Source organism: Suncus etruscus, chromosome 12, assembly GCF_024139225.1.
Source record: "Suncus etruscus isolate mSunEtr1 chromosome 12, mSunEtr1.pri.cur, whole genome shotgun sequence".
NCBI lineage: Eukaryota > Metazoa > Chordata > Mammalia > Eulipotyphla > Soricidae > Suncus > Suncus etruscus.
In genome coordinates, this window is record NC_064859.1 from 71,053,850 (window position 1) to 71,066,607 (window position 12,758).

Below are 12,758 nucleotides of genomic sequence, written 5' to 3' on the forward strand. Positions count from 1 at the left end.
AATACCCTATTGTGAATAAAGATATATCATTTATTCTGTATTATCAACTGTATTAATTTTATATTTTATAGCAAACCTAGAGGGTAAACAGGACAGGTCTTATATATTTTATAAAAAGTGAAATATAAAGGTATCAGTTAATTTTTTAAAAGCCTAACCTAGGTTTTTTGATACTATAAAAACCTGCCAACTAGAATCAGAATTCAGTAGATCAATGACGAAAATTGTCCTGAATACGGTGGCATGTTACATAAATTCTCTCTAATTCTATCTTCTCATTATTGTATTTTTTTCAAAGACAGAGGCCTACTATGGGGTAGAAAGAACATTTTTCATCATTTTTTTTTAGCATGAACCCAGTACTGATGCAAGGACTCTATTTCCTGCATATATCGTAGAACCAGAAAAATCTATTCTGATCATTTTTTTTCAAGAAAAATAGTTTTGCATAGAAATCATTTAGATTTCATTCTTCAACAAAAATAGAATGTTTATTGGGGATATAATGAAAAATTCTTTGAAAATATGAAAAAATAACTCACTGAGTAAAGAAAATAGCTGATAATATTCTGAGTGAGTAAACCAAAATGCTCCAATAAAGAACTTTTTAAAAAGGTCTATATTGAGTATGTAAACCTCTAGTAGTACAAGATCATTTCCTCAAAATGTACCACTAGCTTATGTATCCACAGGAAAGTCACATGTCTGGAATCAGAAGTGAGTAACTGTGGATTCAGGTGCAAAATTCCATCCCTTAAGTGTCTAGGGCCAAGAGATACCAAATCACTATAGAAAGCAATATGGAAAAGATATGGACACAAGCAGACTCAAAGAAGTGAAAGGCCAGCTTTTCAAAAATAATAGTAGGAACTGAACAGGAAGAGTTTGTCAGAATAAATTAATAAAATGAGGCTTGGGTTAGCTTCCTTCAGGGAAGGACTGGTCTAAGTTCTAGCCCATAGACTATTCCAAAGTCCAGAAGTAGCATGGCAACTTGAAGAAAACATACAAGAAGTCTAAGAATGGCACAGGTATTCTCCACTGAACCTGTGCTTGTACTTTGGATTTTACATTTGCCACTAATGCAATACAAAGGGGAAGCTGAAAACTAAACAGTGTTATTGATAGTGACAGAAAGCTTTTAGCTGGACTCCCCTATGCCATGATGGATATTGTTTATCATATTTTACTTGTTGCTTTTAAACTTTCCTTGTCAGAATGAATCATGGCTAAGGGAAAGGGGACCAGATTATAGACGATGTGATTTGTCTAATCACAATTGCAGCTCATCAAGAGGCAGGAGCAAAAGTAAGCAGAAGCAATCGGCAGGCTTGTCCAGGGTTGAAAATCATTCTCGTTGCCAAAATCTGTCATGGGTGCACCTGGATTCATAAGAAAACACACCATCTGCCATGTGGGTGATTTCCTTCCTGCACTGAGGGAGTGGCAATTCAGTTTGACTCTTGCTATCTGGCGGATTGATAATGAAGATTAATTTACTTATCTCTTAGCTACATAAATTAGTATACAGAAAAGACATCTTGCAGCTGCCCAGAACCTGTCTTTAAAGATGCCTTATTTAGTCTCCCCTTATGGGCAATGAACTGTTTGGAAAGGCACACCATGCCTGCTCTTTTCTTTCATTCTATGCTCAAAGAAATCTACTGTACTTGTCAGACAAAAAAACACATGTGTGAACTGCTCAAAAGTGATTTACATGTCTGTGTGATTTTTTTTTCTTGTTTTGATTGCAGGTGGATCAGATTTGGCACAACCCAATTAAACTGTGAACATTTAAACTATGAAAAGCTCAATTTGCTTAATATTCTTGGGCTGAAGGTAACATTATTCAAGAATCCCCAAGTAACAAAATTTGATAAATACCAGTTTACTAATTATAAGACTGAATTTAACAAATTGTTTAGGCAAAACAATGCAAATATAACATAGATAGTCCTATATGTCTTAATGAAAATAATTCATTTTCTATTATTATAAGGGATCAGAGCTAGATAAGAGTAATTACCTAAGATCTATGACAAATGTGAAATGGCCCAAGTGCCAGAACTTGCTTGTGAAACCCACTTAACACTCATATGCCATTTTTTTATTATATTACCATTGCCATATGTCTCTTGGTTATCAACCCTTGCCCTAAAGTCCAGAGAAATTAGAAGTTTGTGCTCTTACCTGACAATAGCACAAGTTACAACCCTGCCATGTTATATTTCTAGGTTCTTGTAAGCATTGATGTACCTACTAAACACCCAATTAAAAAATCAGTGATATTTCTGAATTAATGATTATCACAATGTAGGTCATTTCTCATTCACTTGGATTTACTTGATGTTTCTAAGCCTTGTTAACTCAACATAGCCCCCCAAATGGAATATGTCCTAAGACTATAGATTATGGTGAAGAGCAAATAAAATAATCATGGTATAACAGGGTAAATTGTCAATTACTAATACATCCTAGATATATTCATGCTGTTATGAAAAAATATTTGTGGTACACTATGAATTAAAAATGTATTTTTGTGAGCAGCTAATGAAAACAGGAGACAAAAAGATACTTTTTGAAACTGAGCTATGAGAATATATTAGGGAAAAGCTATGATTATATGTGTAGGTGAAGGAAGACTGGAGATAAAAGAAGGTCAAGGGCATTTTTGTTGGTTTGAAAATGAGAAGAAAAATTAAGATAGCACAAGAGAAAATAACAAAATGCAATCTATTTATCTATTCAAATCATGCACAGGTATTGTTCAAATCATGCACACTTATATACAAATATATATATAAGTGTAATTAATGTTGGATCTAGATATAGGAGTAAAGAAAGGTCACAAGTCAATTTAAATATTTTTTACTTTAGTAATAAGATGGAAAATTAAGTTTACTGGTAGGAATTTTTAATCTCTTTCTTCACATATTGTAGGGGATGATACCAACTAGCTTGAATTTTGAAAACATCTGAACACTTAACCACCATTGATTCTTTACTCATGTCTCCTGACTGCTTGATTGTAACAAGTTTGTGTTCTAATTTCTTAATTGATAAAGTCACTTGTTGATAAAACTGAGCATAGTATTTTGTACTTATTCATTTCTTTCTAAGATAGTGGGGGGGGTGACTTTATTCCACTGTACATTTGTGCTACAGACTTTTGCCCTCTCATTAAGTTATTTTACCTGGCAATTCCTTTTTTATATATATTTTATTTAAGCACCTTGATTACATACATGATTGTGTTTGGGTTTCAGTCATGTAAAGAACACCACAAATCACTAGTGCAACGTTCCCATCACCAATGTCCCAAATCTCCTTCCTCCCCACCAAACCCCTGCCTATACTCTAGACAGACTTTCTATTTCCTTCATACATTCTCATTAGTAGGATAGTTCAAAATGTAGTTATTTCTCTAACTAAACTCATCCCTGTTTGTGCTGAGTTTCATGAGGTGAGCTGCATGAGGTGAGCTGTAATTTCCAGCCCTTCTTTCTTTTGTGTCTGAAAATTATTATTGTAAGAATGTCTTTCATTTTTCTTAAAACCCATAAATTTGGATTGACTAAGATAAGTGAAATAAGTCAGAGGGAGCGAGAGACGCAGAATAGTTTCACTCATCTCTGGGTTTTAAGAAAAATAAAAGTCATTTTTGCAACAATCCTCAGAGACAATGAGAGGAGGTCTGGAACTTCCAACTCACTTCATAAAGCTCACCACAAAGAGTGATGAGTGCGGTTATAGAAATAACTACACAGAGAACTACCATAATCATGTGAATGAATGAGGGAACTGGAAAGCCTGTCTGGAGTACAGGTGGGGGTGGGGTGGGATGGAGGGAGATTTGGGACATTGGTGGTGGGAATGTTGCACTGGTGAAGGGGGGTGTTTTTTACATGACTGAAACCTAATCACAATCATATTTGTAATCAAGATGTTAAAATAAAGAAAAAATTAAATAAAAAAGATAAAGGAGTGCCAGACAGGCAATTCTGGAATAGTCTATTTGGTCATATGTTCACCAAATTGTACCACCTAGGCATTTCTGTAATAAATCCTTAACTGTCTGATTCCTGTGTCTAGCCTTCATTTAGTTTCAAGTTGGGCATGAATTAGGAACATAAAACCATGTGATGCCATACAGAATTCAGGGAAAAAGGAGTACAAAGGGGCAGTGTCCTTCATGTCTCCTAAACCATCCAATGACTTCACCTAGATCAGCTCATTTTACTCTTACAATAGACCTATTTGTTCATGGAAGAATCTGAGACCGAAAGATAAAGTAAGTTACAAATTCTCTGAGCAGTGGAGTAAGATTTAAGTCTAGAGATTTCTGAGCTCTTCTACTACACCTTCTTGTTGATTTCTGATTAGGCATGAAACATTTAGTTTCTCAGTTGTTTAGATTCCAGTTTTCCTTTTCTTGCTTGTGTACATATGCACTGGTTAGATTTAAGGCTGCACAATACTAAAGGTTAAATAATATAGTATTAAAGTTATTTAATATAGAAGTGCTGTTATTTATGAAACTTTAAGAAATTTTTATAGATTATATATGAATATTGGAAGCTATAAATGCATATTTAAGGATGTTAACCATACTTTAACACTTCAGCATTAATAAGCCTCAGAAATGAAAGTGAAATAAATAAAATAGAAATTACAGGGTCAGATAGATAGATAGAGAGAGAGAGAGAGAGAGAGAGAGAGAGAGAGAGAGAGAGAGAGAGAGAGAGAGAGAGAGAGAGAGAGAGAAGCTGTGAGGAAGATACTTTCTTGATTGTGGTTGACTCAGGTTCAATTCCCAGCACCACAGATTATTCCCCAATCACTGCTTAGAGTGATCCCTGAGTGCACAATGAGGAATAAACCCTGAGAACCACCTGGGTTGCCTCAAACAGATTTGAGCAAAAATAACATTTTAGAATTGAATTGTTATAAAACATGAAGGTTCTTGGACATATAACCCAGTTTTTATTTTGCAGCTTCCTACATCTAAGTACCATGGTAATAGATCTCAAAGATCAAAACTATTAAGCATGGTCAGTGGTAAGCACAGGAGAGATCTGTAATAACGAAGTTGGTACATGGTGAGTCTACTCTGCAAGGCTGTTTGAAAATCACTTTTATTATGAGTTTGAATTTTTTTTCTATCCAATCTATCTCCAACTCCAAGGGACTGACATATTGGAGACAAGAAGAATAAGCATGAATCATAATACTAAACTAATCACTGTGATATATTGGTGACATTTAGCGACTAATAATATATTAAGTTAAACAGTTCTCTTTCTCCTTGAGATCATCTTCCTAGAGTTTGCAGACTGAATTTTGTGTGCTTTCTAGACAGAATTAATTAGCTTAGCAATACATATTAAGGTTATATTAACCTAAGCTATTAATTCTAAAGTTATTTATTCTTACTCCTATATCTACTTCTTACTTAACCTGTTTAAGTAAATACATATCTGTCATATAAGCTTTTTTTAAATAAGCAGTTCAGACACCATCTCAGCAGTACTAAATTCTAATTTATCAACAAACTGTGTGAATATGTTGTGTTGGAATCTTTGCTTCCCTCACTGTTATTAATAAATATTTTCTTAGTGTGGTTTTAGTATCACTACTCCTAATTTATCTGATTTGATTTCTATCTTAAAATAATTTTTAATGTCTTCTTTCTTGGTATAATCACTAAATCAATGAAAGAATGCAGAATTAATTAGGATTGTTTATGGATTACTTCTTTCAAGTTTAGTTTTGGAAACTCATACTACCAAGTGACTATATGCTAGTAGGTTAGATATCTTCAAATATCGCTGACAAGTAGCACGAGTACTTCCAAAAGACATATGTATTGATAGGTTTTATAGGACCACAAACAAAAAAAAAAAAACAGTAGTCAATCGATATACCACCTTCCAGAAACTCAGACATTCATCAGATACAGAAAAAGTTAAAGGTGCAGAGAATGTACTTCCAGTTAAAGTACTTTCAAGCTTTTTTTCTTTATCCACTGAAGAAACTAAATAAAAGGCACAAAGAGAGGAGACGAAGAGAATATGCTTCTACCTTGATTTCTCATTCTGGCTTGAGAATATCTAGCACAATTATTGTCACATAAATTTGGAAATAGAGAAGATTTAAATAGGTCAAACCATTTTAAAGTTTATTTTTATTATGCCATCACAATTTACAAAGTTGATCAGAATAGAGTTTCAAGCATATACTGTTTCAGCCACCAATTCAACCACTAGTGTAAACTTCCCTCCAACCAATGCCTCCAGGTTCCTTTCTACCTCCCATAATTCCTCCTTAAGAAGAAAAATTTTTTTGTCTGTGATGGTTTTGGGCTTTTGGCCACACTCAGCAGTTCTTAGGGCTTAATCCTGACTCTTAACAAGGCAAATGGCTTATTCACTTTACTATCTCTCCAGTTCTTTGATAGGTACATTTTTAAGTTTGGTTATTGCTTGGGTCCCATGTTGAGTTCAAATGTTGTTGGTTTTGTAGTTTAGATATATACGTATACCCCACATCATTAAACTTATAGTATTGATGACTCAAGTGCCCAGATCCCTGCCTCTATTACCTCTCATATGCTTCTTTTAATTTCTCCCTTAATTTTTTTTCCCCTTTCTATAACCTCATTTCTATAACTTAGTGTTAAGGGTAAGATTGGTACATACCCCACTCATACCTTCCATTCCCCATAGTGTTTTTCTTTCTACCACAGGAGTATAAACCATTTTTTATTCACTTCTCTTGAGTTTTTTTTTTACTACTCTTGAGTTTTAATGGAGTCTATTTGCATTTGAAGAAATACTTGCTGAAGCATTTTTAATCTCAATTTTCCCTTCCTTATTTCCTCTATAATAATACATATTAAGCGAGAGATTTTTGGCCATCTTTTTTACTGTTAGTAGACTACACAGTGGAGAATCTGATTCACTACCTGTAAAGAGCTGTGGTTTGAGATACAGTACAACTCTTAGCAGAAATATCCATGGATTTCAAATTTAAGAGAATACACCTCAGTCGTTTTCAACAGTTTTGTTCTATTTTAAAATAATGTAGCAAAAATATTTTTATTTACTTAGATAATAGAACTAAATTACTTCATCATGAGTTAAATTAGGGGCATAATAGGTAGGGTGTTTGACTTGTACCCTGCCGACCATTGGTTCACTCCCCAGCATTCCATATGATTCCCTGAGCCTGCCAGAAGTAATTTCTGAGTTCAGAATAAAGAGTAATCTCTGAAACTTGCTGAACCCCACTATAAAAGTTAAATTAATGAAAACACTACATTTTTGATGTAATATGTATATATAAATGACTTGTGAAATTTTATTAAGATATATCTATTAATTGGGGCCAGAGAGATAGCACAGCCTTAGGGCTTTTGCCTTACATGCAGCCAATCCAGGACAGACGGTTGTTTGAATTCCAGCATCCCATATAGTCCCCAGTACCTGTCAGGAGCAATTTCTGAGCGCAGAGCCAGGAGTAACTCCTGAGTGCTGCTGAGTGTGACCCAAACAAACAAACAAATCTATTAAGCACAAGCAAGTGAAAAAAATATCACGTGCATGGGTGGTTCAGTGGTAGAATTCTCGCCTGCCATGTGGGAGGCCCGGGTTTGATTCCCGGCTCATGCAACTTTCTTGTGCTCGCTTTGGCAGCACATATACTAAAATTCGAACGATACAGAGAAGATTAGCATGGCCCCTGCGCAAGGATGACACGCAAATTCGTGAAGCATTCCATATTAAAAAAGATCATACTTAATTTTTGGAATGTTACTAATACCAAATTATATCTAGTATAATTGGAGATAATGTCAGTTCTGAAATATTAAATATATTAAAGATTTAAGAACAATGCACAATCTAGTCAATAAATTATTAAAAAGACATAATTAATCAAAAGAAACAAGGTCTGGAGATATAGTACTGTGGACTGGGAATTTATTTGCCATATAAGAAGCCAAAATGAGTTTGATTATAGGTATACTATGTGGTCCCCTAAACCCTGCCATGAGTGATCCTTGAAGGCAGACATTGGAATTAACCTTGTGCTCTACTTGGTGTGGCCACAGAACAAAATAAACAAATGGAAACAATTACAGTACACTTTTGTATTACCTGAAAATTAAAAAATAAAATCCAGATGAACTAAAAATAGAGAATTAGAGGAAAAATGTACAGTACTATTTGTAAAATATCAAGGCATGATACATATTCTTAATCAAGAAATACTGTTGGCAAATCTTTAAGTTTTAAAAACACGCACACAGCACAATGGCTAACATCTCTGAAACTATTTCTTTCTTTTCTATTAAAATTTAATCTGAAATCAAAATAGAACAGTAAAAGAAGAAAGTTGATAAAGTAAGAATTCTTTAGTCCAAGCATGAATAAACTGGGATTTCTGTTGTAGTTAACAAATCTTACAAATTCTAAGATGTATAGCTGAACCAGAAACCAGCAATCATAGTCATTAAGAAATTAATTCTTATGCCCCCCCTTTGCAAAATGTATATATTGTGACCCTGGTTTTAATTCAACATGGTTATTATTTCAAAATAGGAAAAAATAATTAAGACTAAATGGGTTTATTAGCACATAACCATACACCAAGGAAAGAGTGATTGAGCATAGGGGAAAGGCATATTTTTTAAGCCAAGGAAAGTGTTCTAATTAGAACCTGAACCAGCAGTAGCTTTAATATCAGACTTCTGGGCTCCAGAAGTATAAAAGCATAAACCAGTTGTTTAAGTTACCTAGCATCTGGTAGGTAACCCAAGCAGACACTGGAATTCTTTTTTCTTTTTTAATATTTTTTGTTAACAATTTTTTGCTGTTTTTTTTTGGGGGGGGAGAGCAGGCACACAGGGCGACATCAGGGCTTACTCCTGGCTATAAGCTCAGAAATCGCTCCTGGCTCTGGGCACCGTATGGGACATCGAGGTTCCATCCAGGATCAGGATCCATCCTGGATCAGCCGTATGCAAGGCAAATGCCCAGCCGCTGCTCTATCACTCCGGCTTCTGCGATTATTTTTTTCTAATGAAGTTAATACAGTTTGTCAACTGGCATGAAACACAATTATTATCAAAGGGTAAGCTGCTTAAAATTGACCTATTGTATTTGTTTTAGTTTTTTTAAATAAATTTTATTGAAGACTCTAAAGATGCAAAGAAAGGACAAGGTGAAGTTACAGTGGGAAGGCACTCACCCATAAACAGAATTCTCAAAGAAATCCTCTTGCTGATACCTTAATTTTGAATTTTCAGCCAAAAAAACATTAAGAAAAATAAAACAAAATACATGCACATTTACTTTTTATTTTATTTTATCTTATTTATTTGTTTTAGTTTTATTTGTGATAATTTAGCATAAAAGTATGTAGATCAACTGAGGCAGAAAAAAATATCCATCATAGACACTGAAATAAATAAGAGAAAAATATGGATGTAAAACTTTTGCAGATGATAAGTTAATATGGTTGTTATTGTTATTAGATTATTTTGGAAATAAATTTCTTATTGAATTCTCATATATTTTTATATATCATTATTTCTTTATATACATAAAAATAGTATAATGTGAGAAAGTGATATTAGTTTTTAAGAAATGTCTGATGCTAGAAATAGTCATCATAGCATAATCATTTCAAGAAAGTGGTTTGGGGAGGCTGTTGGGCATTTTCCTTGTACATGACCAGCCCAATTGAGAATTGATTCCAATAATCCTATATGCTCACGAGCCTAGCTCAAGATTGATCTAGTAGTTAATCTTAAGCACTAGCAGGTTTTCCCCTAAAAACAAAAAGAAAAAGAAAACAAAGAAAATGGGTTGCTTAATGAAAAGGCAAAGATTATGTTTCAATATATTTGCATAGGAAGAACCTAATTTTATTTCTTCAATCCACGAAGCAACTCTGCTAGTCCATATAATAACTGTTATTAAAATATTCAACAATCTTGGGGAAAAATTGAAATTTTTTTTATCGACTTAAACAGTTCAGAGAAAAAAAACTTCTAAAATAGAAATGAAAAAGTATAATGGAATCAGACTGAATGGAATCTAAATCAATCAACTTTACATAAAAGAAAGTTTAGCAGATCTCACAGAGCCCCCAATGAGATCAAAGGTTAAGTGAGAGAATACCTTTAAAGACATCTAGAATAATACCTAGAGAAGAGAAGAAATATTTGCACTACAAGTGTTGGAGGTAAAAAGTAAAGTCAGTAATTATTTAATTTTTTTTTAAAAAAACAGTTGGGCTACCCTGGTGATGCACAGTGCTTATTACTTCAGGTACTTCACAGGTTACCATATGTATTGCCATACCCTGCACATTATCTGTTTGGCCTTCTAGAAAAATAAAGACACTCAAATTTTGCTAACCTAGGGAAAATAGTCATGAACAGGAAGCACAGACATTTCCAAATAAGTGGAACCCAGAGAGAGTCATAGCAATATATACCTTAATTAAAATGATAAATTAATATAGTATTTTAAAAGCATCAAGATAAATGTTATATATCTAAAACTATGAATAACTTCGTTAGTCGTGATTTAAAAATTTTAAATAGGAAGATAAAATAATATGTATAAGAAAAGAATATAAGATTATAAACATACTTATCAACAAAATTTTTCAGTTCAAATAAAATGGCTAGAACGAGAAAAATTCCCCAACTTCTTGACCATAAATTTCTTACCATGATAACCTGACAAGGTTATCATTCAGAATTGTGGAGTGACAGATATTCCCAGGCTAGAAAATGTTAAAGGAGTTCATCATTACCAATTGACATTACAAGAAATGTCAAGGAACTTCATAGAAATTGAAAATAACAAGTACTAGCTTATAATAATAAGATGTACAGAAATGTCACTAAAAAGGTGAAACTACACATAGAGTAATGAAGAAATAACTTATTAAACAATGTAAAGATAGTTTAAAAACAGACATAATTTGAATTACAGAACAGAATATACAGTTAAAAATATGGTAGGGGGCCGGAGAGATCGCATGGAGTTAAGGCGTTTGCCTTGCATGCAGAAGGATGATGGTTCGAATCTGGGCACTCCATATGGTCACCTGAGCCTGCCACAAACGATTTCTGAGCATAGAGGCAGGAGTAACCTTTGAGTGCTGCCGGGTGTAACCCCAAAACCAAAAAAATAAACCTCAAAAACAAAACAAACAAAAAACACAAGGTAAAAACATAAAAGGGGCATAAATGTATTAAAAATGCAGAGTAAAGCAAAAATTTTAGTCATGGAATATGTTCAAATTTAATTAGCTACTCTAAAAATGCATGGTATATGTAAAAACCTCATTGTAGCAGTTAACAAATCTTACAATTAGGACAGAAAAATCTCTAAATATATTACTGAAGTGTTATAATCAAAAGAGCAGAGAGAAAAAAAGAAAAGACCAGAAAAACCAGAAAATGACAAAACAAAAATATTAGCAAAATGTCAACAAATATGTGCCTATAATCACGTAAATTTTAACACTCCAATAATCCTGTTTAATAATGAACTAAATGTTTCAATAAAAATGTAAATTAGTTGAATAAATCAAGTAAGTGACACACACACACACACAAACACACACACACACACACACACACACAGATACATCATAATAAACCCCAAAAACCTCACCTGTTACATTCAAGACTCACTTCAGAATTTGGAGAGATAAAATAGTGGGTTGAGACATTTGCCTTGCATTTAGGTCGACCGAGTTTACAATCTTCAGCATCCCATATGATTCTCCGATTATTATCCTGATGTCCATGAACACAGAATTAGAAGTAAGATGAGCACAGCCTGGCATGTCCTAAAGACAAGCGGAAAGACAAAGACTGAAAGTGAAATGAAAGAAATATATTCCACGGCAATTAAATAAAAGGGGAAACTTTTATAGATATAATCACATAAAATAAAATAGACTTTAAAACAGACCAATAAAAGGCAAAGTTGGACATTATATATTTTTACTAAAATGTTCAAATATTTTATAATTATTAGTATTTTGCATCCAACATAGGAGCACTAAGTCATATAAAGCCAGCATTAAACAACCTATAGGGAAAATTGACATCAAAACAATAATTACATGTATCTTTAAAACCCACTTACACCAATGGTTAGTTCTACCAGTAAGAAAATCAACAAATAAATATGGGAATTAAATGGCAGTTTAGTATAGGTGTTTAATCAATACATAGAGCGTTCTATTTCACAACAGCAGAATACATATTTTTGTCAAGCGAATGTTGACTATTCTCAGGGATTTATTATATGTCGAGACACAAAATTATAAAAGGCACTAGGAATCAATAAATTAAGTATATTGAATTAGAGAAATATCTTTATAATCACTATGATACCTTGCTAAGTAACTGAAGTAAAAACCTCGCCCCAAATTTGTTGAGATCAAATAGCATGCTACAGAACAATTGAGTCATATAGAAAATAAAGCAAAAAACTAAGACACACAAACTAATGAATTAGATAAATACAGAAAAATATGCTACTATATGATTACACATAATATATACTAATATAAAAGTATTGTAAGTATTTATATATCAGTATATTATTATTAGTAATAGTATTTTATATTATTAAATATTAATATAAATAATATAAACACAAATTTATATGTTATATATTATATTTTGTATAAAATATCACATAGTATATCATATTAACACTAAC

General features: G+C 33.0%; 1 long non-coding RNA gene and 2 other non-coding genes across 3 annotated transcripts in view; all 3 read left to right on the top strand.

Annotated features, from left to right (window-relative positions):
* Window positions 1–12,758, top strand: part of LOC126024097 (uncharacterized) — a 451,235-nt gene that overhangs the window by 143,483 nt on the left and 294,994 nt on the right. The gene's annotated exons all lie outside the window — the stretch shown is intronic.
* TRNAG-GCC (transfer RNA glycine (anticodon GCC)) lies at window positions 7,600–7,670 on the top strand. Its single transcript has one exon. It is a non-coding gene; the product is annotated as a tRNA-Gly (tRNA).
* On the top strand, window positions 7,679–7,785 carry LOC126025098 (U6 spliceosomal RNA). Its single transcript, XR_007501145.1, has one exon. It is a non-coding gene; the product is annotated as a U6 spliceosomal RNA (small nuclear RNA).